The 25839-nt window shown below is 42.8% G+C and overlaps 1 long non-coding RNA gene across 1 annotated transcript in view; it reads right to left on the reverse strand.

The window, feature by feature from the left end:
* Positions 1-24679, reverse strand: part of LOC127475812 (uncharacterized) — a 31270-nt gene extending 6591 nt beyond the window's left edge. Inside the window, exon 1 of the long non-coding RNA XR_007906345.1 lies at positions 24631-24679. This is a non-coding gene — a long non-coding RNA (uncharacterized LOC127475812). The remainder of the gene's footprint in view (positions 1-24630) is intronic.
* Positions 24680-25839: the final 1160 nt, after the last annotated feature.

Raw genomic sequence — 25839 nt, forward strand, 5'->3', positions numbered from 1 at the left:
ATTTTGGAGATTCCACCTAAAAATAAATCCTTGTTTCAGGATAATGTTTTTCTCCAAGAAGGGATTTTAAGTTGAATGGTCAGACCTCATTTGTTACAAGCCTGGACAGTCAGTGACTCCATGGATATCACCATGTATGGGCCTCCACTGTGGCAGGGGAAAAACTATAACACATCTGTGTTTACCCCCAGATCCTTCTACCCTTTGGAATGGGCTGATTCTGGGGATAAAATATCACAGGCCCTCACTGATTATGATTTAAACAGTGGTAAAGGATGAGGCTTGTGGAGTTTAAGTTGTTTTGCACCAGACAACTGGATTAAGGTGCAACCAAGCAGCACTAATTACCATCAGCTCTGGGATAAAACTGAAACGAGGATGGACGAGTGCAGAACACCGACCTGGGAGATTTTGTGTCTTTCCAGGGTGATCCTCCATTTTTTCTTGTTTTGATGCTTCTCTAGTGCATTCTCGTGTCAAGTCTTGTGCAAGTGTGCTGCACACATGGGATTTTCACACCACAGTGAAGAAAAAGCCAGAGATGCCACAGAAGTTCCCTTTGCCGTGGGTTTGAACCTGCCCAGCCTGAGCAGCGGGCACGGAATTTCTCTCTTGTGGAAGAGTTGGGGAGTTGGGAGTTTTCCCTTTCTTCTCTCACCTTGGCTGCTGGTGTGGCAGGTCCCAGCAGTGGCCTCCCCATTCCCACACAGACGGGTGGGGAAGGGGTGGGCTGGGAAGGGGAGCTGAGGAATTTTGGTTTGGCACCCCTCGCTCGCCGAGGCAGCCAGGCGGGAACGCAGCCGGAGCCAAGCACAATGTAACCCGGCTTGCTTCTTTTGGAAGGGAGGAAACCCAGGAGCCACAACTGAAGCACTGCTTTGCTCTTGGGATAACTCAGCTGTATACTGTGTGTTTGCCCCTAAGCCCAACAGAACTAGGACAATATTTCACTGAACTGGGGAATGATCTTTGGGCTGTGTCTCAGAACTGAAATGTTCATTGTTTAGATAATTCGGAAAAAATACCTTGTTTTCCTTTGGTTGACTGGCCTCTGGAAAAGTTTAGGATGGCATGCACATTGTGGTAAAAAGGGAAAAAAAAAAAGAGAACAAACAAGAAATTTGAATTAATTTGACATGCTGGGAGTAGGGCTGCTGAGGGATTGTAGAAATTACAAACAGAAAAAGAAGGCAAGACAGATAACTGTGTTTACTGCTAAAGAGATAGGCTGCCAGGACAGAGAGTGCCTGCAAACCTCAGTGCCCAGTGGCTACTGAGAAATGGGAAGGGGCTTATGAGAAAGAAGAAGAGGAGTTGCCAAGGAATGCGAGAAGTTCACAGCCTGGCCTGGATAGTTTCAGTTGTGTGGGTTGGATGCTGCCAGTCTAATCAGGCCATCATTCAATGGCTGCTACTGAAGAAGTGGTTCTTCCATTCCCTCTTCCCCCAGACAACCATTTCTTACGCCAGCACAAGCATTCATGTGACTGTGCTACCCTAAGAAACTGATTTAAATTAAAAAAAAAAGCATACAACTAATTGATTTGATATTCAACTGGATCATTCTGTGGTCCAATGTGTTGCACAGCCAGAGAGACCCCGGTGCCAGACAAGAGTGGGTGAAAAAAGTGACTGGGTGCAGAGGAAGAGGGGGGAGAGGAGTGGAACAACCCCTTTCAGCAGCAGCCAGATTTATGCCAGATTAAAGTGACCGTGTAACCACAACCTCTTTGAGGAGCCCCCTTAATTTCATTTTGGGCATGTGAAGAATCAGCTATTACTCCTACTGAGTTAAGAGCAGCACAAACAGGCTTTTATCATCCCATCATCTCACATTTGCTGAACTTGTGATGTGCTCTGTGCTCTGCCAGAAATTCTGGGAGGATCTGTGGCAATTATAGGGAAACCCACCTAGGGACAATATCATTCCAGTGTAAGAAGGCTGGTATGTGTGCAGCTACTTTAGCAGCTCTGTCTGCTATGAAAGCAAATGAACTCAAGAGCAGACAAGAACTGATATGTGAAGTTAGAGTATAAATCTGGCTGCATAAATTAAAAGGACGGGAATGCAATGGATTTTGAATAGGTTCTTTCACATGATAGTGTTCTCCTGGAATCAGAAAGCAGACACTGCAGCAGAAAAGCTTTACAGTGTTCTGAAATAAATATTAGTATTTCTCTTAGCACAGAGGAGTTTAAATGAAGTGGCAAATCAAAACACGCATGTGTATGCATATACATTAGTTACAGATAGAAAACAGGGACTGCAGTGCAAAGGGGTTGATATGGAATATGGACTGATACAGAATATGGACAAAACATTGACTGTGTGTTGCAAGTTTTCTACTTTCCCTAAGGTATCTTCTTTCTGGGTTGGAACTAAATGTCTGAGCTTCCAACTTGGAATTTCAGCTTCCTTTAGCAATTCCCACTATGGAAGAGGCATGAAATTGTGGGCCAATGCTGCCCTGAAGCAGCTGAGAACCTGCAATGAAAGGCCCAAGGGAAGAGTCGAGCTCTCCCAATCTTCTGCTCTCACAATGCAGAAAATATCTTAGCAGAAATCATAAAAGCAGAATAAATCAGGATATGTTGAGATCCAAGGTCTCCTACAGGTGGCCAAGGAGCAGCATGATGTTATTTTAGGTCACTGCAATAATGACAGCAATTCCAGTGCTGGTGATGGTAATTCCATGTCTGGTCCTCAGGTGACTCAGGGCTATTTATAAAATTACCCCCCATGTGCCATTATGAAAGTGGCCCTGTCCCAGAATGTTTACAGTGAACATTACTTTCTACCATTTTCTTAAATATTTTATTAGGATTTGTATAGTTTATCTGCAAATTTAATGAAATGATTTAGCTTTTCCAATAATCTGCTGTAATTTCTGGTTTTAATTTTGTAGGCGTTAATTTGTTGTCCTACCAGTATAATTTCAGTAATAACTCTTCTTGAGTTTGTTCTTTCACATTTACTGATTTCAATACATTTATGAATGCTCTGAACTGTTATTCTTTCAAAAATAGCAGAAACCAAAAGCACTGAAAAAACTAGAAAAAATTTGGTTTCCTTATTAAAACTGAATTAAGGCAGCATGCTTTCACTGAAGTGGTACCTCTAATTCCCTGTAAGCTCAATGGTTATTATGACATTGGGAGAAGGGACATTTCTGGTGCTCATAGGGTTTGATTACAGCTGGTTTTCACCCAAGCAATTACATCTGAAACATTCCCAACATCCTCTGGGAAGCTGTCCTCTCTCAGCTGGCCAGTTCTTCTCTTCCTTGCCTGATCCAGAGCCTGCTGAGGTTGATTTCCAGCCCTTTGACTCAGACCCACTATCCATGTCTCCTGATCTTCTGTGACACTGGAAATTATTCCCCCTCTGTCTTATGAAATTTCAGCTGGCCTTGGCTCCTGGCCTGCTCCAATGGTTGCCCTGTCAGGATGCTTATTTACCCTTCACCAAAACACCAGAAGTAGTTTAAAAACCGAAAACATTCCAGTTGGGAGTTTCATGCAAAACATTCAAACATTCTAAATGAAAATAATGATTTAAAAGAAAAGTGCAGAACTCTGCTGCAAGTCTTGTGTCTCTGCCATCAGAAAAGGATACAGCTAATCATTTCATTCAAAACAAAACATGCAGTCTTCCTAAATACCCTCCCTGATCAGACCACCAAAGCACTTAGCATCTCTTCTGCTCACCAAATATTTTTATGATTTTCCACAAGAAACAGCCAGGCCAAATGCTAATAACCACTCTGAGAGGATGGGAGTACATCATGTCTCCAGACACCATGAAAATAAAATAAATCACTACAGGAACAAAATTTTATATGGCTTGTTTTTAAAATTATGTTTTACCATAAGGAAATGATGAATAGAAGCATGGACCAAACTAAGGAGAAAAAAGCTATTCTTGCCTAGACCTTGGAGCACTGTTATTATCAGAAAAAATCAGCAATCTTCAGAAGCAGCCAAGAGGTTTAAGAGCATCAGCCACAGTCTTTAGAAACCCTTTCCCTTTAAGATCAGAATGTCAACATTAGAGACTGTGTCTATACCAATAAATAACGTGCACAAATTTAACAATGAGGGCACTTAATCACTCTGGTATCTTATCTAGGGACGAACAAGATTCCTGTTACTTACAGTCTTTAAATCAAGACTTCGGATAGTCTGTGTGTCACACTGGGATGTAAAGCAGAGACAGGAGCCCTGTTTGGAAACCACCGTGCTCATGGAGCAACAGGAATCCAGCAGGAGAGATGCAGAGTAGTGCTGGAAGGGCAAATGATTCCATTCTGAGTTCAGCTAGACTGCTCTCTGTTCCCACCAGCTTATTTAAAATTACCCTATGTATCTTTACCCTGTGGTATAGATACAATGTGGTTAACTGTTATAAAAGGTGCTAAAGCTCAGGCAGAATTTATGGACTCCATGGAGAGATCACTGGATGATGCTCATGGCCTGCTAGACAGTCCCTCTCTGAAGCCTATGCAGATAAAATAAAACCACTTCCAGAGATAATCCCTTTAACAGATCACCCAGCATTATGGATAAAGTATTTCTTCCTCTGGGATTGTCTGGCTCTGGCCCCCTCTGCCTCCCTGTTCCTGTTTGTGAAGCTTGGACTACGTGGGGAGTCGAGTATTGGGACCTGCCTGGTTTGCACTGCTGTCCACGTTCCCCCAGAAGCAGCTTGGAAACCAGTGAGATGCAGCAACACCAGCATTTGATGCCTTATTGCCTTTCCATCCAAACCAGAGCAGCAACCACCATGAGAAGATTCTTTCTACCTGTAGTCCCACCCCACATGTCAGAACCAACTCCTCCATCAGTATCTGTTTCTATTATTAAACCCTGGAATCCCCCCCAGCACTCCCAGTTCCTAAGGCTTGTCCTTGGCTCCCCTCACAGACCTGCCTGGCAAACATTCCTGCCTCCCCTGCGAGGGGCTGAGCCCAGGGACTGTGCCCTGCTGGCACAGCAGGCGTGGCTGAGCGGCAACATTTCAATCCCACTTTGTGCTTTGCCACCAGAAAGCCAGGCACACACTCTGAAACGCTGCCCCTGCAGTACCACAGTGTCTTCTATAAGAAAACATGGATTTCTGCCACCAGACAGACACAGAAACTAGTAAGCTATTCCCTGCATTCTTCTATCCCCCTGGGCACCCTGTGTAAGGGAAGCCATTGATGCTTGCCATCAGATAGACACACAAACTAGTAATAAAATACCCATGATTCACTGCATTTTTATTCCTTAGGGTGCTTCTGAAGAGGGAGCTACTGATTTCTTACTTATGTTTAAATGATTTGTGAAGGGAAAAAAAAATTCTATTTTATAGCCTGTGCCTTTAGCCATAAGGGAAACTGTTTTCTGTGAGTTCTGTATTTTTTCCCCTCTAATTACTTATCTTTACTTTGGTTGCTTTTTAGGAAGGTAAAGTTTTCCCTAATCTTTTAATTTTAATCAGTTAAAAGTTATCTATTGGGCAAAACATCAGACCCTCCCAGTTTCTGCATTTACTCATTTCAGTGTGAGATTTTCCAGCATGAAGAACATGACCTTTAATGCCTCATCATTCCTAACACAGCAGCCCTCTCTCTAATACAAGCAATTCCGTGCCAGTGCCCTACCCTGAGGATTGTGTAAAAGGCAAAAAAGGTGAAGAGAAACAGAAATGCCAAGGAGTTTTCCCAAAAGTCACACAGAAAATCAGTCCTCTGTATTTCCATGTCACTGGACATGCTGCCTCTCAACCCCTGCCTGGCACCTGGGTAGAGCAAACCCCAGCACACGTGGATGGGAATCCTCAGGGGAAGAACAGCCAGGATCTCCTCGACCTCCCAGCCCTGTGCTGGGGGAGGCCACAATGGCCCTCCTTGTTCTTTGGGATGGGTTTGGACACCGTGGAGATAGGCACAGCACAGCAACTAAAATAAAGACAGAGGTCTCCACATTCAGCCAGCGAGGGGAATCCAATCCCCAAGACAGACTGGAGCCACATCATTGCCTAATGCTCTAGAAAGCAGAACATGCCCTGGAACACCCAGGCAGGGCCCTCGCCACAGGGTGTATTTTGAGAGTGGTGTGAACATGGCCCTTCTTCCCCATTTCCTTTCCCTATTAGTCACACTTAGCCTTGCTCCACTTTCTGCCTCTGGAAGCCCAGTGCAAGTGCTGTGTTGGGTCGGGGAGAAAGCAAGCACAGCATTTTCATAGGCAAAGATCCACAGCTCAAAACCACCTAATAATATGTCTCAATTCCTCCTGACTTGGTAGTGTCTGCGTTGGACAGGCCAAGGTTTGGAAGAGAAGGAATTGGCCAGGACAAAAGTGCATTGGCAGAGCTCTGTGGAAGCTCTCACACAAATCCTGCCCTCACTACAGCTGGATCCATCCAGTGCTTTCACGATGACCGGATTTGGGAATCTTACTTTAAAAGCAAACAATCAATAAGGGGAGAAAAAAAATGAAGCAACTGCTTGGCCTGAAGCTTGTTGCTACTCAAGGACTTTCCACACTGTGAGGAGTGAAAGTGGGAAGTGTTCTCTTTTGGGGTCCACTTCACACCCAAGCTTGGCCTCAGCCACATCTGTTCTTCAAGAGATGCTCCAGTGCTTAGATGTGGCTTTAGGTGAGCTCCTAAAGTTGGTTGGGCCAAACAAGAAGAGTTTAGGGCTGAGCTGTCTGGGAGATAGGCTGGTTCTGTGCATTTCTCAGGGAAAGGCTGATAAGAAAGTCCTTCAGGAAGCCAAGGTGGGAAATAAAGCTCTTGCTCACGTAGGAAAGTCCTTTTAAACTTCAGCAGTGTGTGACAGTTGGCAGGTCCAGCAAGGACCTGCATGTGTGGAATGTGCTTTCCAGTTCCTAGTATCCACTGCTGCCACTGCCTCTGCAGAGGTAAACTCAGCCCTAAATCAGCATCCACAGCCTCACGTGTGAGGAAGAAGTTTATGGGAGCTCGAGGGTTGTTCATCCTGCATTTCTCCCTTGCCTGCACAGACAACAAACATCCTGACTCCAGTTGTCCTAGTCTGTCTTAAATCCTCTTATCTTACTGAATTAATCCAGAGACTAATTTATAAGGCACCTGTGTCATCCTAGCCTTCTCCTATTGTCCAGAAAGTGGGATTTTGTGTTTCTTCCTCTCTCTCAGGAGGACAGCCTGAGTTTTCATCTGAGTTATTTGCACACAGACTTTATTCAGAGGAGCTGCTGACTGAGACAGACACAGTAACTTGCATATTAGTTTTCCTGGTGAAGGTGAAGATACAACCTTGTGGAACAAGAAATCTGACATCACCAGATATGTCAAATATCAGAAATGTTTCTTCCATAACAAAATATTGTTTGCTCTCGAGTATTCCTGCCAACTGTTTCCTACCATTCAACTTCAGTGGAAACAGCCTTATTTGCAGGAGGTATAACCTTGTTTGTCCTTATGGAAACTGGTCATTACAACAAGGAGACATCTGCAGATGACCTGTTATGTGCAAATTCTTAATTCAAGGTAAAGATCTAGAATCCTCCAAAAGACACAGAGACTGCCTGAAGCAGAGGTGTAAAGGAGCTGCTCTGGAAGGAGCAGCTAAACACCTCATTAACTGAGCTTCATGCCGTTCAGTCTGAGTGACTGAATGTTTCCAACACAATTGAAACTGTGGTTCCCTGAATTAATGTTATTTTTAATAAAAGGAGGCGTTAAGTTGCCTTCTTTGGTGAGCACTGAGGAATGTTTCTAAGTTCCCTACCAGACATGGCTGCGTTTGAGTGATATTTGTGAGGCACTTGGAGAAGAAATGTGCTATATAAAATTAGAGATTATGCCAAACCTCAGCATTGGATTAATATGTCTGTGTGAATTTAGAGGATGAAAAGCCACCTTCCATTTGATGGCAAGGTGTCAAATTCCACGTTCGTGTAAACTGATGCAGACAGTCATAAAAAAAGTTATTCCAGTTGTACCGACAAAGAATCTGACCTTGGTCCATTTGCTTGAAATGAAGCAACCAAAATCTTGGTCCTGCCAGAATTTTGTACTAAAACCGATGTCTAGATCCTGGCTTTGCTTTCTGGGTCCTTTTTTATTGCACAGTGATGATCTATTGCTATATGAATGCGCTGCAGCAAACGTAAAGAAGTCACAAATCAGCAGAAAGATGCTTTACAAATTCAAGAATTTTGAGATTTTTTTTTCAGGCATGTTGTACGTTCACCTGAAATTGCAGAGAGAGCACATATATATGCTAGTTCAGAGCAAGAATAAATTTCTGTTCAAAACTAAGGCATGAATTTTATGTCCTCTCAGACTCTGTGTATCCCTCCCGTGATGTGGTAAATGCTACTTTGTGAAAACTCTCTGCTAGTGCATGAAATTCGGGCTCTGCAGCCCAGTCCAACAGCACCAACTCCTTTGATTAAGAAAGCACTGAGCATTGCAGCAGCAAGATCCCAGCCAGATCCCCACTGCTCCAGAGGACACAGCCACACAGACTACAGCAAACAGACCTGCAGGACCACTTTCAAAGCGGTTTCAGTGTCTCGCTGGGAGATTTTTGCTGGCTAAATTAGCAAAATTCAGAGCATACATTAGCTCTGTGACTCCAGTTAATGAGTCCTTTGTTTTATTAGACGAATTAGTAAGGAGGGTCATTTTCTAATACATCTTTCCCAGCAGAGTAAAACACCCACCCCTGAAAACAGCCATAGGCAATCCATTCTTTTTATATTGCCCATGCAAGTTGCTCCTTACAAATAATGAACACTCATAACTAAACGCTGCTCAGAAGAATAAATGACTAACCAGATTTTATCAGTACACAAGCTAAATTCAATGATTTATGAAGAAATCTTGGTCCCGTCTAATGGAATTTTCCCAAAATAAATTCATGTAAACAACTTGCCACAAAGAGGCAGTCAGTGCTGGTTGGTATGTGTAAACAGCTTTAACAGTTGAGAATATAATCTCCTTGACTGCTGGGCAGTCTGGGGAGATTCAGGCAGAGTCTCCGTTCAGAAAACCACCTTTGGCTCTGATCCTCCTGACATCATAATGCCACCCATTTCATTAGTTTTTAGTAGATGTTAATATCATCACAGATGGGTAGAATCGTTTTGCCTCTCAAAGCCAACACATGAATTTTTACAGTCCTCATCAGAGTGCCAGGATGAGAGTCACAGGTAGGACGAGTGGGAGGAGGTAAAAGAGACAGAAATGAAAAAAATCCAGCTCCTGAGTAAATGTATCACAGTGTATTCAGTTCCAGCAGTGGATTTTCCAACACCTTTTTACATGTTCCTAGAATCCATCTGAAAGTACAGTGGGGTCGTAATAACGTGTGCCACAGTCGTTCCTAACGTTTCCAGGGTAACTCTTATTTACGTGGTCTCTAACTGCAAAGTGGAGTCAAATGTTTAATAAATTATCTCTCTGATGTTAATTAGTACTGTTAGGAGGTGACACTGGGAGCAATCTGTGTAAACTGATCTGTGTGAGTGGCTCGAGCCCATTTGGGCTGGTTCCCAACCAACCCAGAGTACAGTTCTAAAGTGAACCAAGCCCTTTTCAGTTTGCATCATTATCAGAAATATTTCCCCTCTCTGCCTTAATTCATCCTCAAGAGCAACACAGCACAGTCAGCAGCAGTTCTAGTAGAATAAGGGCAAGTGGGCTGGCTGGCTGAGTACCAAAGCTGCACAGACAGTTCGCTTTCTCTAATGACTATTCATAAATACAGCATAGGAGCAGTTTCGTGGGGATGAGGGCTAAGTACAGCATGTTCTACTGCTTGGTGGAAGAAGAAATCCTGCACTATGCACACAGATTTTACAGGCACTAATAAGTACCTTTTTTAGATCTGTAGAACTTTCAAGGCTTTTCACAGTTAATATTTCTACATTAGCCTGATTTTCCAATCTGCCTGCTGGGCAGATGAAGACTGATGTGTTTTAAAAGGGACTAGTGATTTTGCATGCCTGTTCTGGGGTGCCTAACTTGAGCCAGCCCTGAGAACAGCCTGATAGTTTGAGGATTTCCAAAAATCAGTTCCTTTGAGGTGTCTCAGAATAACACCTCATCAGTCTCTGCTCAACTCTAGTCAGTGACAAAAAAAAAAAATCCCCAAACACTCCTTGCTCCTGGAGTCCCTGCTGCAGTTGGACAGGGGGCTTCTCACAGAGATGTGAGATTTCATTTGCAGCCGTGGCCAAATGCTGCTGTTCCACAGCTGATTATGATCTCAGCCTGGAGCTGAGCTTCCTATGGCTTTTATCATGTAACTCAGTTTAGATCAGTGTGAATAAGATGAGATTTACTTCCACTGTCTCAGACATCTGTCTGATTAGCTCCCTGTAACCTGTGAGCTGTTCTGGACTACAGTTTCTCGACTGTCAAACTTTCGTTTCAATTTTTAGGTTGATTTGTTTAAAACAAAAGGAAGTGCCTTTGGACGCTTGAATTAAAGGATATGATCCGTCCATGGCTTTCACATTAGAATGGTTTCATTTTGAAATAAGAACAGAACAGTTTAATTCAATCATTGGCACAAAAATAATACAAGTATCCGATAATAGAGACTTCCTAGGAAAGATATACCTGATGTCAGACAGCCTCATAAGCAGGCTGGCAGCCAGTTCTAATGGAAAAACAGTCTGTGAAGAATTCCCAGCATATTATATTCCCAGGCTTTTTAGAAGCTATTTTCTGGCTAATCAAAAACCAGAAGCTATGTCTTCAGCAGATATAGAATAACATCCTTGCTGAAATACAGCAGCTCAAGATCTATCCCCCAGCATGAATTTAAGATGTTTAGCTGCACTTGAACCCAAATCTTTTTTTCCCCACCTAGTTGTAATTGGGTGTGACAGCATTCCAAGTCAGGGTGTCCAGGGCAGAGTGGATGAAATGGGAAATCAAGCCAGAGCAGAATGATGGTGATTTACAGTGACTTTGCAGAAACGGAGTTCTCAGAAATGAGGCATCAGAGAAGTCACACCACTGTCCCTTGCCCAGACCCACGTGAATGTACCCACTGGTCAGAGCACATCCTATGCCTCCCAGAACTGCTAAAGGAGTGGGATCATCCAGCCCTCAGCTGCAAGGCATGTGGTGAATCCAAGGGATCAGTGCAGATAGGCTTAGGGCATTCTGTGCAAACATGGATTAATCCACAAAAGAAGTTAATGAAGCGTGAGATGTGAGTGGTGTTTGTGCAGCATCTGGGCTATATTGAGCTACAACTGTGATACCTTGGCACCCCTTCTCAGAAAGCTCCTTTCCAGTCTCCTCTTTATAAAACATTAGTTGAGCTCACCTACCCAGAGGCACTGGGTGCTGTTGAGAGCTGCTGCTGGTGGGCAGTGGATTACTTTACCAATACAGCCATTTCAGGCCTCTTATGGCCTATCTGGTTTGCCAGTCTTAATACAATCCTGGAAGATGAAAATTATAACTAACTTTATGCACAAGGTACACACAGAAATAGCATCAGTCTGTCAATCATATGGGATGCTACTTCCACAAGTAATGGATTTTCAGTGTTTGGCAGTACTGTGGTCACTGCATTCCTGCAAAGGAAAGCAGGATGTATTCCTGCTTTTCCTTCTGCTTTCACTCATGCTGTCAATCTAGACAAATTGTTTAATCTCCTTACACCTCATTCTGGTAATCTGTAAAGTAGCTATTCTGAAGCTTAATTACTATTTGTGAAGCATACAAGAACTTCAAATGAAGACTGACAGGGAAACAAAGTATTGTTGCCTGTTCCTTTGAAACTTTGGGGCTCTTCATTACTCATCAAGCAGGTCCAATCCTCCTTTTAATTGCCTCCACTTTATATCACTACAAGTCTCCAAAGTAATTATTTACATTGTTGTAATAGAACAGATTCAAGCTGAGCTCTCCTCATTTCAGAACCAACTGAAGATCTTTATGAAGGTAGTGCAATTTTAGCTCAAACATCCAGGGTGTTTCCCCAGCTGGTTATTCCACACACCCACCCCATTTCCCTTCCTTGCCATATTTTTGCTCTGCTCCCTTTTCCATCCAGCAGCAGATTATTGCAACAGTTCACCTTCCCACAGTGTATGTCAGGCTTCTACTTACTCTGAGTTTGTACCACTTTCAAAAAAAGCAGTAACATTTCTCACATCTGGAAATGGTCAGTAGCAAGGGATACAATTCTTAGCAAAGTATAAACTTAAATTTTGTATAGCATAGTTTATAGCATATAGCATAAAAGTTTGAAATCTAGTTCCAACATTCATCTGTGAATTGGATCCTTGCAATCTACATTCCATGCTGGTAGAGGACTTCATGATATCTAACACCTCTATGGGGCAAGTTCAGATTTTTGTATTTTCCACTTAACTACCATTCAGATGTGCCTGGAATTTAGGTGCCCAACTCCCTGAGATTTTTTGACATCTCCAGCATAAGCACAAGTGGCATCTCCACATCCTGCACTGCAGTCAGCTTGAAAACCTGACAGCTTTTGGCCACTGGTGTCCCTTGCCCCAGTGCATGAATAACTTTCAGAGTGAAACCTCCTCTCTCTAGACATAAATCCCTTCATTCTTGCTCTTTCCGTCGTGACTTAGCCTGCAGTTATTAGTAAATATCATCAATATTTACTGATCATCAATATCCTCCTACAGAATTTTTTTTGGGAGAAATCCTCCTGTGCTCACTTCCAAGGGGCCACTCCTGCCTCAGGAGTCCTGCTGGCTGGTGAACAGGCTGCAGAACTGCACCCTTTGGGTGCTGGTTTTGGAATAAGCTGACAGCTCTGTGCAGCTCAGTGCTTGGTGTGTTAACCCGATTATGTTTGACATCTGAGGTCAACAGGATCACTGGACATGTCCCATTGCTGATCTTCTGAGGAGCCCCAGAGTCTTCTCCCTGACAGCTGCTCAACTGCCCACCCCAGATGCACCAGAGAGGAGAGAAATATCTTCCTGAGAATGTGATCCCTGGGGCTGCAACTTCGTGTAATTGCTCCTTACATGCACACATGAAATGTTTTGCTTGTCTAATTATTGGGACGGCACCAAAAACTATCAATAGCTATAAATTCACAGACCTGGACTCTCTCTGAGCTAATGAGACCAAAGCTGCTGTGTTTTACATAATTAGTTGGATATACAAACATCACTGAGAAGGGGGAAAATGGTCTGAAAAAGGAAGATTAGTAAATAGCACATGCAGCTTTTAATACAATGTCCTTCTCTAATAAGAAAGAAGAATTTATTGCCACACCCATACTATTATATTAAGGAAATTTAGGTCAAATCCTAAGACACTGCAAATTGTTTAATTTCATTACAATCCAGCAGAGGAGCCACAAGGGTCTCCAGAATAATGAGGCTATTTTGAAAGTTTGAAAGTGTAGCAGAGAACTCATGCTGGATTCCCCCCCACCCCTTTTTAATTATTTTTAATTTTTGTTTTTCTTAATTTTCCATCTGCCTCCAGATATTTAAGTCCCTACAGAGTGCTTGGGTCACTCTATCAAGCTTTCCCTCCCCACAGCACAAGGCCTTTTGAAAATGAAAGCTGAGATTCTTATGTATCCATGTGAGACAGGACTTGGGGCTCTAAGCAATGCACCGAACATTGCCAGACTTCCAAGAGCATGACAAGATTTACCAACACTGTATTGATTTCACCTGAGTGATGGTGATTTACACCAGGCCAGACAGTGGTCCCTGCTTTGTCTGTGAAGCCTTAAATTTGATTCTGCTCTGCACTTCTGCAGTTCTGCAGGGCAGACACTGTTCACAGCTGCACTATATAAACATGCTCACAGCATCACAGAATATGTTGAGTTGGAAGGGACCCACAAAGATCATTGATTCCAACTGAGCCCTGCACAGGCCCATCCCCAGGAGTCACACCCTGTGCCTGAGAGTATCACCCAAACCCTCCTGGAGCTCTGGCAGCCTTGGGGCTGTGCCCACTGCCCTGGGGAGCCTGGTCAGTGCCCAACCACCCTCTGGGGGAAGAACCTTTTTCTAATACCCAACCTAAACCTCCCCTGACACAACTCCAGTCCATTCCCTGGTGTCCTGTCCCTGTCCCCGCAGAGCAGAGCTCAGTGCCTGCCCCTCCTCTTCCCTCATGAGGAAGCTGGAACTGCAGTGAGGTCTCCCCTCAGTCTCTGTTGTGGCACAGTGCTTGGGACTCACTCTCCTGACCTCCTCAGGCCCTCAGTGCCCACCTGAGCCTTGGGCATCCCACCTGTGCCAGCTTGGGGATCCCCCCCATCACACACAGCCCTGTGCTCTGAGGTGCAAGGCTGCAGTGTAACTGAGACACCGGCACTTCACAATAACTTGGGAATCCTCTGTCCCAGGTACAGCAGGAGCTCTTGGGGATGCCACGAATCAGAGGCCGGTGTGATTCATGGCATCCTGCTCTCCTCAGAGCACAGGTTGGCCTGGCATATCTCTACCTCTCAAATAGGTACAAGCCAGAGAACTGTCACCTACCCCCTACAAAAGCCACCGGGGCCAAGGGCAGCCAGGCAGCCATAGCTGGCCACAGAGTGTCGCTGTTACCCCAAATTTTGGAGCTGGTCACTCGCCTTCAGTTAAAGCACGATGCAGATGAGAACACAAAACAACTGCCTCTTTAAATAGGAAAAGAAAAAAAAATTAGTTATCTGGTATCATCTCTTTCTCTCTCTTTTAAAATGCCCAGTTTCTTCTCCCCTGTCTTCCCCTCCTCTTTTCTCCTGGGAACAGGGATTCCTAAGCTCTGCTTGGAACCAAAGTTCAGATTTTTTGGCAGCGCAAAGGGACTCAAATGAGAGCTAAATTAAACCTTTTCAGAACCTCCCAAGCCAGCCGGGTAGCAGACAAGAGGCACATTCCAGGACCGTGTGGGAGATCTGAGAGCAGAGGCAGACGGCAAAGGCAAAGGTGATGCTTTTGCAGAGGTGCCAACCCGTCTGCGCTGGCCCCGGCGCCGCCCGCACCAGGGTCACGGCTACTGTCCTCACAAAAATAAAAACCCCTCCCAGATGCTCTCCTGGCCAGGCTAAACACTTGTTGTCGGTCCCAAAGAGGACAGGACAGCAGTGGAGCGGCAGGCTGGGATGATGGTGTGGATTTACAGTAGTTTGGGACAGAGGATGAGGAGTGGAGGCAGCAGTGCCTCTGGCTCAGGCTGCAGTCTGTGTTTGGGGATAACAAGGCCACACAGGAGAACCCAGGAGAATTAGGTAGCCCTAAATCCTTCTCAGGTTTTCTGCTGAGGTCTGCTACAGAGCCAACAGAAGGCAAAGGGAAAGTTTCCTGATGGCTTCACAGACAATGACACTCACTCATCGTTTCTTTCCTTATCCTTCTAAAGTAGCTCTGAAGCATGAAAGAGAAGCACATCCAACAGGACAGGGCTGGGCAGGGAAAGATTATAAAATTCCATTTCTAGCACTGTGCTGATCTTCTGCTAGGAATGTTTGGAAAACTTCAGTTTTAAGGAATTTCACATTTTGTCACAATTTCATAACAGTGGGACATTTCTTTGGAAAAACAAGAAAGCACTGATTTTTCTAAGGTTTGAATCAAGATTTTTCCCAAGATAAGGGAAATGGGCTCATTGCAATCATTTTTTGCCCCCATCGTTTTGCATAAACCTTGTCACTGAAGTGTTTTTGAACAGTGAAATGGAAACATTTAACACAAGAAAGATCTGGTTTCACTGTGCATGGGCCACAGCCACGTAACTCTGACTGCCACTGAGATACATCTGGGTGTACCAAAGGAGCTGGCCTGTGGAATTTTAATTTTGGGTGTTTTTCTATGAACATCTAGGGAGAATCACCATTACTGGTCTCTAAAAGAGGCCAGACAAGCATCTGATCAGAAGGCATTTAGGTGGGGTTCATTCTGTATAGAGCAGGCAGAGGGACTGAACTAGACTCTTTAGGTCTATGATTCTATGGCAACACCACAATCTCTGCAAAACTGTATGGTTTGTTCCCAGAACCATAAATCTAGCCTGGCATCACTGGAAACTCAGTGTTGGAAAGCTCGGTTTAATTTCAGATTTATTGCAGTAATCAAAACTGAACGAAATCAGCCCAAGACCAAGCCTCCTACCTGAACCTGTGACTTGTGGAATGAAAGTTGCTTGAATTTTCTGGTACTTACAAATTCCTACTGGATCAGAAATGTCACAATCATTTTATGTCTTGGCTTTTGGTAGAACTGCAGTCAGAGCAGTTGCCCCAGACAAACAAAATAAACTCCTGGGTCTCAGTCTGTTGGCTGCTGATGAAGGCAGAGTGGAGTATACTAATTTTTGTTGAATTATCTAATGTCCCCATGCAAATGAAAAATTGCAGTGGCAGGCAGTGACTGAGCCATCCCCTCTGTCAACATTAATTTCTACTCTATGGGTCAGCCTTTTCCTTGATGGTCCCTACTGAAGCCAGGGAGTGGCTGACCTCCAACACCATGGAACTGTTGTCCTCCATTTGTAATGACTGACATTCTGTTGACTAGCAGGGCCTTAAGTGAATAAAAATAGATTTACTTATTTTACTCAAATTCATTGATCTCTCTGTAGCTCACATCATAATAAGGTCCACACACGATCACTGAAATTTTTACTGGTGGGGCACCCAAACACTAAAAAGACTCTGGATCCCTGATCAGTAATTCCAAACTAAGGAATGCCAGAACACTGGCTAGTCAAAACTGACATATCACTGTTTTGTCTTAAGGTCATTTAAATTTTTAAATTACATTTTAAAATCTAGATGTTTGAATTTTACTGCACTTAAAGTAGACAATTGAACCATTCGCTGTAAAATATACCCAAAGAGTTTATACCTTTCACTGAAAAACTACTGGTCAACCTCTTAGCAAGATAAGAATCTAATTATATACCTTTTAAAGTGACATTTAGAGGTCTCAGTACTTTTCATATTTCATCTCAGATCTTAGAACTGGCATCTGTTTCTCCTTTTAGTTAAGAAACGGAAAGACTATTTACATATTCTTAGGAGTATATCTCCAATTAAATCTTTTTCAGAACTGCACTCTCAACATTTCATATTAGGTTTCTTGGCAGACAACTATCTTTTTCTTTAAGAGATTTATTTATTCAGTTGGATACTTTTTTTCATCCTTTGCCTGGGCACTGGAGTCTTCAGCCTCACCATCCTATAATTAGAAAAATGACCCTTAGAAGTTTTACAGCTCTGCTCCAAAACATCATCTTTCCTGTTCATTTATTTATCCACTTTTTACTGATGCAGCTTCATCTAGTAATCGCCTTCCCAATGCAATGTGCAGCAGCAGAGTGGAATAAATTTAATCAGGCACTTAGAAACTGGTTAACAAAAAACAACATCCAAAACAAGAAAGCATTGAATGATAAAATATTTCTACATTCAATGAGAAGAGATGGGCGAGGAAGAGAAACACAGGGCAAAGAAACCGTGATGGTCCTTTTATAAACAATTCCTTTTTCCCAAGTGTAAGGATTGTTCCTACCCCGAACTGCAGGTAGAATTCCCTATTGCCTAGTTTCCCTAATCAAATCTGTATATATTTTCTATTTAGCTTTCAGGTAATGAAGTTGCTAGTGTTTCAGCATAAATATATATAAAATAACCAGACATCAGCACTTCAACTCCCCTCCCAGGGCAGAGGAGCAGAGCCATGTCCTCGCTTTCTCCACATATCTGACAATAGATGTCTTTTGCAACGTGCCTGGAAAGTCACCAAATCTGGGCTCCTTTGGACTAGGGTAGGGAGCAGATTCCAGAATATTTCAAACTCCTCATAAAAGATACCCTGTCAGCACCCTGTGAGTAATGGAGCAGGGTGGTTCCTCCCCCCAGCACTGCTGTTGACACCAGGACCTGTCCCTTCGTGGCACCACTGTGAATCTCACTGACCTCTGAGTTATTCTTCTTCTGCTCCACACTGGAATTCAGTTTACCAGAAATAGATATTCAGGATTTAGTATCCAAATATAAGAATAGTAAACAGAAGGAGCTTTGGCCTGTTAGATCTAAATGGTGTTTCCTTACTTGTTATAGTAAAACATTAAATCTAAGGCTAGTATGATAAAGCTTAACTGGTACCTAGCCCAGTTATCTACAGAACACACAAGTGATATCATCTGCACTGTCTGGTACAGAAATAGGTGGGCTGTACGATTTTTCAGAAGCATTTTGGGGGACCATGTTCAGGTGTGCATCCTACACAGCTATACCCCTGATGGGGCCACCAGAGCTGCAGAGAAACCTCTCCAAGCCTGCACCAGGGACACAGGAGTCAGTGGTATCACCTGTTCCCAGTATGCACTTGTACAGCCTGAGCATCTCATCTGTATTTTACTCAACTTTTGCTCTGAATCCTTCTCTTTAGGAGCCTCTCTCTGCTCACAGTACAGTAAAATAACCATTTAAACCCTAGAATTAGACAAAGTGATTACTTCCAGCCACTCCCCAGCTCCCACTCCACGCAAGCCACGTAATCCTTGTGGTGATCAGGGACAATCCCGACCCACAAAATCAGCATAAGCTTTGCTACAGTTTATAATTTGTTTGAAATAATCTCTGATCCATGGAAAGGACTTGGAAACTCTTGCTGTGATAAAGCACAAAAGCAGGAGGCCTGGAAATTGAGAACTGTGAGCCATCAGTGCTGTAACTCTTCACCAGTGTCAGCCCAGACCAACTCCACTGACTTCAGGGCAGTTCCCTCTGCATGAAGAACCAGATGAGACTCTGGTCTCCAGCGTAAGATGGAAAGATGGAGGCTGTAATTCCATCCAGGGGATGGGGTGTGGTTTGCAGACATCAATAAGCCACGGCACGTCCCCTCTTGTGGTTCCTGATGTCATTGGAATGACTCAATAGAATTACAGCCTTCTGTCGAGCTGGGTGTATATTATTCTACTGAAATTAAAGCTTTTGAAATAGGAGCTTATTGTTTTTAATAACTTCAGTTATATAATTCCTTTCTCATGTCAGTGCTTCAATAAACATTTCTTATGTTAAATTTTACTCCAGATCCATCCTTGCCAGTTTTAGGCTCAGAACTGATATATTGGAATAATCCTCTTCGTTTTAAGTCCCACAGACACTGTGCTGTTCACATGATGTCATTCTGTGTGTATTCCTTCATTTACTACTGGTGAGTCATTATTATCGTAGCTAATAGAAAGAGGATTATCTCTTTATTAAATCAAAGGCATGGCATTTTGTTGGTGGTGCTTTGCCTCCTTGATTTTTAACCCTTTAGATTACATGAGTCAGGATTTTTCAGCACAGGCTGTCACTGGTGGGAGGCACAGAGCTGCTGCTAGAAAGTCACCACAAAGTGCTCAGGGAAATTAGGACTGTTAATTCCTCACTAAGATCATAGAGGAGCACTATGATGGAACGAATCATTCAGAGCCAAAGCAGTATAAGAACCTGAATATTAGTGTCTCTGTCACCTTTTTTAATTCATAAAATAAAATTAATTATAATATGTTGCAAAGGCAGCAGTAGCAGCCATGAGGTATTAAATGTAAGTGAAATAATCAGTATTGTGAGAAAAGGCCAGTAGGAAACAGGGTTACCTTTCTGGGAAGATGAAGAAATGCTACTCTATGGTTTAGAAAGGCAAATATTTATCACAACCTTTTCTAGGGAACTGCTCTCATGCAATACATGTTTTTTTTCAGAAGGCTACAGAGCTATGAAGAACTAAAAGATCACCCAGAGAAATTAATGTCTGCATTTACTACAGGAATTATTCAGAAACCAGAATTTCTTCTAATAGGAAATTTCAGTATTTAAAATTTGTTTTCATTCTCAATTGAAATGTCAGATTTTCCCCCAAAATCAGGATTTCTAACACTTTCCAGGATATAGAATTAGCTAAACAAGTTTTATTACAGTCACGTAGAAACAATGAAATGTACTAATGCAATTGTATGGTATCCAATATCTCTCTTTGTAACATTAGTATAAAATTAAAATCTAAACATTAATTAAAATTATGGAGTCAAACCAAAATACTTCAACTTCATAAAATTCCTCTCCACAAAGCCAAGATGCTTTTTAATTTTCCCATGGAAAATGTTGCCAAAGTTGATACCTTCCCCGAAGAAGCATTTCAATTTTAGTGAAATTGCATTTATCAATAGAAAACTGCTCTGTCCAAAAAAAAAAAAAAATAATCAAAGAGCTCTATTTAATTTAAACAGTGATCATTGCTGTGATAGAAACAAAAGCTGCCCATTTGCACTACTGCAAGAAGATTGATTCCAGGAAGGGCTCCCAGACCTGTGATATCTCTGCAGGAATGTTAAAGTCACCGTGAGAGAGGCACTAAAGAGCCTGCCATCAATCCCGGCCTCCTCTGCTTTAAAGCAGAAGATGCCAAGTCAGGCATCACCTCAGAGGAAGCAGCAGCTGTGGGCAGAGTGCACAAGACTGAATGAAACCTTCCTGGCACGTTTCCTTCCCTTATCCCCCCTGTCACCCATTATCAGACAGTGGATTATAATAAAGAACACAAGGTTGAAACACAATTATCCATGGACGTGTTTGAGGCCTCACAAATCTGCTAATGTTACTAACAAGCCAAGTTCCCCGTTGCAGAACACATCAGCACTCCAGACGAAGGCTTAACTCTTAATGAAACCTAAATCTCAGCGCCAGAGATAAATTTCAAGCTTCTTGTGGCTTAACCCTGGAAGGCAACACAGCACGGAAACTTTTCAGAATTATCTAGAGAACAAGCACTGTTGGGAAGTGGCCATAATTAAATCTCTGCTGATTTCACATCTGAGGGATCTGAGCAGCAAGGCGTTGTCGTCGAAATGATGTCGTACGTTTCTGTTACAGCACGTCAAGATACACCATTAGAATACTAAAACAACAGGATCAGAACCAGGGAATTAAGGCCTTTAACAGGATGGAAAAAGCTTCTGGATTCACCATCCTAACAGTACCTGAACACAGTGTCAGTCTGGTGCTGAGAAAGTCAACAGCTTTACAGACACAGGTCCTTAATATAATGCCACTTACGTAACCAGGAGCACAGAAATCCAGATTTACTGCTCACTTTGGTAACAGATTTCCTTTCTGACTACGGAAAGGCCTTTTCTTTTAAATAAATCTTACCTCTGATAAGTACATTGCAAAGTTATGCTGTTACAGTATTCTTTACTGTTAATGACGCTATTTGGAAAGCGATGCTTATCTTGGATTAAGAATGCCCTTTTCCTTCAAATAGGTATGTACCATTTTCAGAGCAGCATAAGCTAAACAGGGAAAGAGTGGGGGAAATAAGGCAATTCTTATTCCAAAATAATTATCCAGGCACAGATCTGAAACGGGATAACAGTGGTACAGACAAGCTTTAAGACAATCACAGACGAGCTTTACGAGACACCTTGGGCCCAGGCCACAAAATACCTCGAGGATTAGGGTCCAGACCTTGAACTTGACTTGATACTCTTGGAAAAGACAATTTGGAATTCTCATTGTAGCAATTACTGAGGAAGTACATTACAGACAATGCAGTCAACAACCAAATCTCTGTCCTTCAGCACTCCAGCTGTACAACAGGATCCTCAATGGGGATAATACACATTGTACATATCCCCACGTTATAAAAGCTTCTTGTCAGTCATTTCTATTTAGGTTGGAAATATATAAAGATTAATAGGAATCTCTTTGTATTGCAGAACCACTTACAAAGAGATCTTGATAGAAATATAGTGATAGTAAACTAACAGATGCTTTGTTTTCATCAACAAATCAACTGCACTGAAAGAACATCACAAACCCACCATGCCTGCATTAATTAATCATTAGGAGCTATTTTTCCCGATCTCCTTATTTTATATATAAATGTAAAGATTTGTAAGGATGTCTACAAAATGTACAGGTAGACACTACTTCCACAGACCCAAGCTGCTCCCCACTAGAGGGGGGAGAAGAGCAGTTGCTTTGGCTAAATGCATGAAACATAACAAAATCAAAACCACAGTCAGGAGAGTAACATACAATTCTAAATGGAACTTGAAAACTTGAGAAGTCATTTAAGGGAACCACATTAAATGCTAAAATGTTTAATGGGACCCATGTGTCCCAGGCAGAGAAAGAGAGTGAGAGAAATGTAACAGAGGAAATCAAGGAGACAATATGTCTGTGCGACTTGTTCTAATTAGGGGCACAGCGCTGGTGAGGATCATTCATTATAATTTAGTTAAATCTTTAGCATGGCAAAGGCACCTCTGTATGGTGGTATAAAACAAAAGACCCCCAGTCGTAAACCAAGTTAAGGCCCATAGAAGAGGGGTTAATTCCAGTCATTTGTGCCTGCTAAAGGCAGTACATCCCGGGAATACCAGCCCTTCTTTACTGCTGGGCTCCAGCTCGCAGATGTCTGCAAATTTGGCATGTGGGGGGTGGTACCGGGAGGGCAGTGGCGCGTTGTCTCCGACTCGTCTGTCGCTGAACTGAGTGGATCTGTCTGTTTCTTTTAGCAGGGGTGGGAAAGGAGTTCAAAGAAAGAATCAAAACAATCCATCCATCCAAGCTTTGGAATATCTGAGCTGAGCCCAAATATCACCAGGCACTTCCCAATCTCTGCTTTGAAACAAGAGAGTGGGCGATGACTTGCAGCAGTTTGGGATGATTTACACACATGCAGCATGTGTAGCACTGCAGTGTTAGTTTAAAACTTATAAAGCATCAGGAGAGCGAATGGGGGTCAGGTTCAGGTTTGTGACACCAGTTTGGGTTGTTGCACGGCAGAGCTGCAGAACCAGCTTCAGCTCTGCTTCCCCTGAGCAAATCAGGGGCACAGTGGACCTAATTCACATTGCATTTGCCATTGTGTGTTTTAAGAGTAATTCTATTTAAATATGGGTCAGATTCTTAGCTGGTGTAAAGCAGCTGAGCTGCCTGCATTCCAGTGCAGATAAACTAATTCACACCAGCTGAAGGCTGGGCCAGTGGAATTACATTGCTGTAAATCCAGTGCGAGATCAGAACGGTGTTAACCTGTGTTAGCACTGGTGGAACTGAGAACAGAATTTAACCCACAACATTTTGACACCATTCCAAATATTTGTAAAACCCGTAATAATTTTGAGTGTAAATGTGCCAAATTCACCCTGGTGTCATTCAGAGTCCAAAAAAACTACACCCTAGGGATAAATTTGGCTCTGCATATTTAATCTAAGTAAACTGCATCATCCCAGCAAGGAAAGCAAATGAGCAATAAACATAAGTTTGCTGTTAGATGTTGTCTCCTTGCTCCTCAGCTTTCTAGCACATTTTGTTTTTGGAGCTTATTTAAACGAGCAGTTTATGGTTTGATCAAGTCCTAAACAGGAAACCTAAAGGATTTATAAAACATTGAGTGTTCTCATTACAACTGACCTAAGAGAACTGCAGCATGGCAATCTTAATTTCTATTATACCTGCTGTTCCTGTGATGGGAATGCTTTCTAGTGGTTAACACAGACATCAGGGAGTTGGCAATCTTGAGGTCCAGCTCTCAGCTTTGCCACTGACTTGTTGTGTGGGCTTGGGGGAATCATTTAAGTTCTCTGTGCTTGAGTTTACTTATATGGTGTGGGACAATTAATGATCACCAAAGGGCTTTGGGTTCCTCAGATGAAAACAGAAGGGGTAGTGTTCAGAAGTATGACAGGAATGCCCTCCCCTTTTCTATGTGATATTAGGGTAACACACTAATCAAATTACACCATAAAATAGCCATAATAAACATTACAGTACCATAAAAATAACAATACCAGTACTAAGACGTAAAGATAATAATGCAGAGTTATTTATAAAGCTACTCATTACCATGTTGCCAGGCACCTCAAACACAAATCAGAGTGCATCTCCAACTAACACTGCTTTTGATGCAAGTGGAGCTCCACTGAATTCCAGAGAGACCATGCCTAGGCTGTGCCAATCAATGTGACACTGCTCAAGTTACAGGGAATTTCAGCAGTTTTAGCAGAAAAAAGTTCTGGCCACTTCCGTAGCTCCCTTTTAGACCTCAGCAATAATAAATTAGGATAAAGCATGTTTAAAAAAAAGGACATTGAAAACCTGGATGAACTGCCTTTTCCCAACTCTGGAGCTCCAACCCTCACAAAACTTTTGAAGCAATGTTTTGGGGCAGTGCCCCTCATTGCCCTCTCCCTCAAATACACCGAATATCATTTTCCTTCCATTTGTGGTGGTGTGAGATGGCAAGACCCATTTTTTTCAGGGATTGAAGAAATCATATGTCAAAAATGGAAACAATCTAGGTCACCAGTTCACAAGTTAGGTCTTTTTCCCAGTTCCCCCCAGTATGGAGGTTCCCAGCTCAAGCTGGCAGCACAGGACAGAGTCAATGTGCCAGAGGGGGAACTGGGTGCACAGTAACAGGCCTGAAGAGCCTGGGTTCATATTGCATCTGCCAGTGACTTAATACAGGCTCTTGGACACAGCACAGCATAGGCTATTTTAAACTAATTCTGTCTCTGTGTGTCTTTGAAAGAGGGATTATGAGGACTAATATTTGTGGAGTATTTCAGTGATGGACACCAGTACATGACATGCTATTTTCCCCTAAGAGCCACCAACTCACCACTTCACACTGCTGTGACTCCAAGTGCCTCTGTTTCCTTAGTCCCAGGTTTATCCAGGTGTATCCAGACAAAAATGTTCACCTGCTGTCTGAGTAGCAAAAGAAATAAACTTTAACTGGAGTTTATAAAATCAGAACTGACGTGATAATAAAAGTAATTTCAGTAGAATCACACTAACCTCTCACACGAAGGGCAAAGTGTCACCAACATGAGTTCTCTGATTCAAAGCAGCAAAATACCAAGGGCTAAGAGGAGCCAATTTATCTGGCTACTCCTCAACAGAGTAGAGGAGGGCCACAAAAACTGAATTACTCAAAGCTCCCTCTTCCAAGTGAGGTGAACGCACATTAAAAAAGGGAAAACAGTCTGCAAGGCAAGCCCAGATTTCTGGGAGCCACAGTCAAACAGAGCCAAGATAGGGCTGCAAAAATGTGCTTCAACAGCCTTGAGCACAGAGGAGCTCAGAGCCCAGAGCTGAGCTTAAATAGGGCTCCTGGAGCCATGGGCGGAGTGTGGGGAGGCCACAGGTGAGGGACATTAAGACTCTTTAGTGCCCACGGGGCCCCAAAACAAGGAACACTCCTCATTTTTTGCTGGGGAAGAAAAAGGAATTAAGAGTCCAAAGAAAAGCAAGATTGGAAGTTTTGTGAGGGGAAAAAAAAGATATGTTTTTTTTTTCCTCCTAAAATTTAGAATATTCAGTGATATTATCAACTCCACAACTGGCCAAGGAACAGCAAAAAAAAAAATAAATCGGAAGGTACTCATAAAAAACTGCTGGTGTTTAAGTTGTAAGGGCTCCTTAATCAATTATTCTGCATTAAAAATAAATCACTAACATTTCTGGAAGTGGATTTTTAAAACAATCATTTTCAAAGTGGAAAAGGAGAAGAATCGTACTGGATCCTGTGATAAAAGGAATGCTCTGGTCAGTGGTCTCTGAACTGGATATGGGGCTTCTTGAGCAGCTCCTGCAAGATTGTGAATTCTCCTGAACTTATAGTCAAGTTCCTTGACCTGGTTCATCATGACACTGGTTCAAAATAAAAGAAAAATGCCAAGGGAAGAAGTAACAAGACCTAAAAGAGAGAAATTGTGAATGAAAGTAATAAAACTTCAATGTAAAAATATTAACACACACACAGCTCCCTGAGTGAGAAGATCTGAACCGCCCAGGAACAAATGTTGTGTTTTCCAGCGTACAAAAG

This window comes from Manacus candei, unplaced genomic scaffold, assembly GCF_025592945.1.
Source record: "Manacus candei isolate 608988 ecotype Guabito, Panama unplaced genomic scaffold, ASM2559294v1 h1tg000047l, whole genome shotgun sequence".
Classification (NCBI taxonomy): Eukaryota; Metazoa; Chordata; class Aves; order Passeriformes; family Pipridae; genus Manacus; species Manacus candei.